Here is a 6003-nt window from a genome sequence, read left to right on the forward strand (position 1 = left end):
GTAACCTTTTAAAAAATCCCATAGAAATAAATGGGGAGTGGCGGAATTTCTCTCCAGCTGACTGTGTAGATTTCTACTTCACTCTTTGATAAATATAACCCAATACAGGAAAAACTCTAATTCATTACCCTAGCAACAATGCATTGCTTTGAATAATGATGACTAATGATAAATATGTAGCCTTACTGTGTTTTTGTATTTAAAACAGGTTTATGACCCCCATTTGAAAGCTGGAAAGAGAAAGATAAATAATTCAAAAACTATTTAAAAAAATTACCATCTGAAAATTTGCTTAGAATGGGCCATTCTATAACATACTAAACATCAAAGAAAAGGCCACCCCTTTAAGGAACACATCAAAATTAACATTGTAGTTTCCCTTTAAGGTAGCTTTTAGTATGTTATAGAATGGAAAATTCTAAGCAACTTTTCAATTGGTTTTCATTATTCATATTTTATTGTTTTTTTAGTTGCCTTTGTTTTCTGCAGGAAAAATGTTGGAAAACACTTGGTTATTATGTTTATCCAAAGTCAACCAAGCCACTTTTAAAGGACCAGTAACATCAAAACAAAATTGTAAAAAATGTGTTAATTTACAACAAAATAAAGAACACCAAAACAAATTATACTTTAAAATCACAAAGTCTTTATTAAGAAATAAATTACCAAAACTCTGCTTCTGCCCCGCTTCAGAAAAGGCGACAGGGCGACTATCCATCGAGTGGTGCACGATTTCTCCTCCCTGGCTATTTGCTGCTGGATCCTTTAGCTCCCACTTTCCATGCTACTGTCAGCGCACCAATCCCTGTACAAAATGTTTCCTATACACAACATTATTCCAGCTTTATAAGGAAAAAGGATTGTGTGTCCTTCTTACTGGAGCAGAGCCAAAGGGGCCCTTGTATGCGAGTCAGAGCGCAGAGAGTCATAAAATTTTGTTGAAAAATGTATTCTGGTAAATATACCAATGACACAGGAGGGTGATTCAAAACCACATCCTAAACTCTTGAATGGTTTCTTCATTCGAATACTTCAGCATCCTGGCAATTGGGTGTTTTTCCAACAAAAAAATAAAAAGCTTGGGAAGTTTTAGTGCCAAGCTTTTTATTTTTTTAAAAAAACCTGCAGGAAACTGAGGTAATTGAATGAAGAAACTGTCAGGAGCGCCCGATGGCGGCACCCATGAACCACGTGAACTGACGCTGGCATCGCAATGACGTCACGCGCCTGGTACAAAATTCAAAATAAAAGGACGCCGGTCCCTTGCCCGATTGTAGGTTTTGTTTTGAACATTCCTGGGTGTTTAATAAATCCTGTTATATTGATTTCTGGACTTTTGACCATGCCTGAACCTCCACTTTGATATTATTCTGCCTACCTTTTGGACTTTTGCCTGGACTTTGATTACGATTTTGCCTGATCTTTTTTGTACCACGAACTTGGACTTTAACCCCTAAAGCTTCCTCCTTGGTCCTGACTACTCCTGCTGGGAGCCGATAGGCCCCCTGACAGAAACCACATGAGAGTTCAGGAACTCTCATTTATTTTTAGTAGCCGAATGTTCTAGCCCAAAGGCTTGAGCTTGATAAATACGCCCCTCAACGTCAGTAGTCACAACAAGACTTTAGCAGTGTTAAACAATATGGAATCATTGTTTTTTTTTTTAAATAAAGCACATTATGGAAGAAAAATATTAAAAATAAATTAACTTTTATGCAGGCCAATAATTTAACTATCATTGTACAAGTATTCCTCCAGATAGTAACTGAAGAAATTAATAGTTTGTGCAACCAAATAAGTGGGGATAACCTTAATCACACAGAAAGACAGGCCTTTTGGAAAATGAGGAGGGTTCTGATAAAAAAAAGTCTGACAAATCTGGTTATCTGGAACAATACATTATTTAGCAGAGACAGAAAGTTAATTGAAATCCAGCAGTTACAAGCAAGTCAATATGTAAATTTTCGGTTATGATAACATGTAACTTAATTACAATAACACCATGGACCTCCTCAAGTGCTTAGAGGGGCTAACGGTTACTCTCAACGCCCTATTAGTTTTGCCCTTGATGTAGAGGCAAAAAACAGAATCGATAATGCACAACACTACAATTATTTAATAGTACAGTAGTTTTACTTAATTATTTAATGGTATATTTACAACAGAAGGACACCGCTTTAGGTACAGCCAACATATGCAAATCTATGTCTAGGACAACGAAAGAGGGACAGTGTCTTTAGTCTATACCTGCTATATACCTCTGTGGCTAAGGGATATAGATGATTTTCTATTTTTTGGAGGGTCCCCTGAGCCTAATGCTGGATTTAATAGAAATACAGAATATAAATTTCAATCTTAAATTCATACTCTCCTATTATTCTACCACAATTCATTTTATAGTTTTGACAGTTGGCATAGATGATAATCTATACTAAAATAAATACCATTTTATACTGTGGTAGTTTTTATCATCCCATATTCAAAACGGCATATTACCAATGGGCAAACTTTGACATATAGATGAAACAGTTCTACGTTGACACAATTTAAAATACAAGCTCAGGAAATGGAATATAGATTTTTAAATAGAGGTTATTCCCACCATTCAATACAATGAGCTTACCACAGAGATTTGAACACTAAGCGCTCCTCTTTATTGGTTCCTAAAGTTAACATTGAGACTTGTAAGACTTGCAGTTAAAGGTAACCCAAGTCACTTTAAACGACTTTCCCATTTTACTTAATGACCCTGATCTGAAACAAGTTTTACCAGTGAATGTAAACTTCTGTTTCCGTAGGCGTAAGAATGCACAAGACTTTTCTACACCTTGAAAACGTTTGACAGTGTGGACCCCAAAAAATGTCTTTCATGACAGTTTTGGTAGGGAATATAGAGTAATTATTGCAACTGCCAAACAAGGAATGACATTTTTTAACATATGAACGTCTGATTAAATCACAGAAAATAAATTATAGTCTGATGGTCTTATGTAAAGTGCATATTTCTAACTCCTTTTAAAAAAACTAAATAAATACAAATAATATCCTGTGCTTCATTTCCCATACAGAGAGGTCATTCAAGGCACAGTGTCAGGCTTAAGCAGCTGCTTGCCAAGCATTATTTGGAGTTCCCTTTGTCTTCAGAACATCCGGACTAATTTGGCAATTAAGTTGCTGATCCTCTCTCCAATGCACAGCCTTCTTCATTGGAATGACATTACCTTACTGTTCCTTTTGACTTTAGGTCAGGAAAGCAGTTCAAATTGCCTCTGTAATTGGTGTCTTACTGTGTGAGTTGCTTTTAAAACCTGAAAGTTAAAAAAGCATAGTCACCCAAAATCATGTACCTAGCATTCGAACCTGGGTGAAAATGGATGTTTAAATTATTTGTAAAATTAAAAAAACGATGTTTGTAAAATTAAAAACCAATATGTTTCTAATTATGCTTTGCAAATTTCAGCAATATTCTAAATACATATTTTGCAGGGCTTTTAACCATTCAGATTAATCATTGTTTATTTACATCTATTGAAAAATAAAACCAATTGTCTTGATAGCAGAATTAATGAGGACAGTGTGACGAACCTACGTGCTATCAGGCATTCATAGAGTCTCTTGCCTGACTGAACTGCTAGCTTTGTGGTTAATTATCTGTTCTTCATACTTATTGAAAGGGACAGTTATGTTCACATATTTCTCCATTCTGCCATTAATTAATTTTGGGATCTATTTAGAGTTTTAACAAAGTAAAGGGTTTTGGTAGAATTTCTTTTCTGCTTGTGCCATATCATTAGCTCATGTTTTCAACCATAATTTTCCTAGTAATGCAACAAGACATGTGTCTGTCACTTTTATACTTATATCTATGTTAATTAAATTTTTATCTAAATTATTATTATATTATTTACTACTACTTATATTCTGAAATCATAATGTGTTAACCTAATCCTTTGCTTGTTTTCAATTAAAATCAGTGTCTGTATATAAAGTTGTTGGATCAGTTATCTGGAAACATGTATCTAGAGAGCTCGGAAATACAGGAAGGCCATCTCCCATAGACTCCGCTTTAAACAAATAATTCAAATTTTAAATTGATTTCCTTTTTTCCTGTAGTAATAAAACTGTAACTTGCACTTAATCCCAACTAAGATAAAATTAATCCTTGTTGGAGGCAAAACAACCCTCTTGGGTTTATTTGATGTTCAAATGATTTTTTATAATGATAAATCCATTCATGATGATCCATATTACGGAAAGATCCCTTATCCATAACAACCCAGGAACAAATGACCCAGATTCAGTTTCCCGGTTGTTGATGTTACTACGTTGACCAACCGCTACTAGTGAGTGGCCTCCAATATTGCAAGCTTCTTCTTTTTATTTTGTAACTTAGATTCCAAGAGTAAAACCCCTTCCTGCATTCACTCAAGAGAGCTGTCTTGGAATGGCTGCTCCAATATCACATAACAACAGTAATTTAGGTTTTAAAAAAACTGCTATTTGATCCAGAGGAAGGTAAAAAAAAAGCCCATCAGAAACATCCCCCCAAGTTTTCCTGATTCCAAATAGCAATTGGACTATTTTTAAAACAACCAAGATACACAATTTGAATGTGATAAATCTGCCAAGATTAACACACAAAACAATTTTGAGCTTTGTATTTATGCTTCGCTACTCTGGTCCCATTGTTTGTGTTTAACTCTTCCAATTTGTCAGCATGACCTCTTACTAAAAGGATAGTCAGTGCAACATACTACTACCCACGCTTTTTTATGTGAATTCTGGACATTATATACTTACAGTCTAATCAAACAACACTCAACCAAGCAGTTAAGGTGGCCAAACACGTACTAGTAATATGGGTAAATGTACAATGGCTTGTCGATCCTAACCAATTTCTATTTACTATTGATATTGGTCAGTTTAGGGATTTCATATGCTGCACCATGTTGGCAATGCATGGTGTGTTTGCACAGCACCTCTACATAAGTATGTATGTGTGCTGTTGTGGACAATCGAAAGGCCTACCAGCTGTGTACCTTTAGTTCGCAAAACTAAAACCTGCCAAGATAAAGTGAGACAAAATTTTGTGTTGCTGAGCATTTTTTAAACTTGTGCATTTATCCAGATAGAGAATATGCATACTGATTGTGTTTATAAATACAGAACATTAATATACCATATTTACCAGCAGAAAAAAAGCTTCCACTTATTGTGTGGAAGTGGATCTACATAAAAAGCATTTTGAAAGAGGAGACCCTCTCCTTATTTGAATGCAAATACAGGGAATTCTGGGAAGAAAACACAGTTTTGCATATAAAATGTTAATTTTCATGAAATACCTTTCACCTTAGCTTTTTACAATGCATTTGTCAGTTTCAAGGCAACTTGTTGACACATGTATGAAGGTTCCTGACCAATAACACTTTTTCACAAAAAATCTTAGCACTGTTGTTTTATCTTATGTGGTGTATAAAAATATGTGGTTTTGTTTTCAGAAGTTGTTTATCTTTTTAATGTGTTACCAAAAAACCTTACATTCGACAGCACCACAGTGGCCTCTACTGGTTTATTATATTAACCTGATAAGGTCTTCCATGTGGCTATAACAATGCTACTTAAGAAACCATTTTAATAAACCACAGACAGACCAAAATATACTGCTGTCAGTGTAATTATTAATTTCAGTTTAATAAAATCTGTTATTCTACTAATTAAGTGTACTTTAAAACAAAACTGTAACACTGTCATTATTTAGGGAACGTGATTTTCAGGTCAAGATGGCTTAGTTTTTGAGACAACTGTTCCATTGGCAATTGATAGAATTAACCCTCTGATTCACCAAGACAATCACATCACATTCAGTGAGGATGAGCTAAAACTTACCAGCAAAACTTAGAAGTAAAAAATACTGTAATTACATTGGTCTCTGATTTAGAAAAAGAAGGGGAGATTAAAATAAAAATATATAACATTGAAACTAGTGTATTATAATAAAGAATA

The sequence above is a fragment of the Xenopus laevis genome, chromosome 5L, assembly GCF_017654675.1.
Source record: "Xenopus laevis strain J_2021 chromosome 5L, Xenopus_laevis_v10.1, whole genome shotgun sequence".
NCBI lineage: Eukaryota > Metazoa > Chordata > Amphibia > Anura > Pipidae > Xenopus > Xenopus laevis.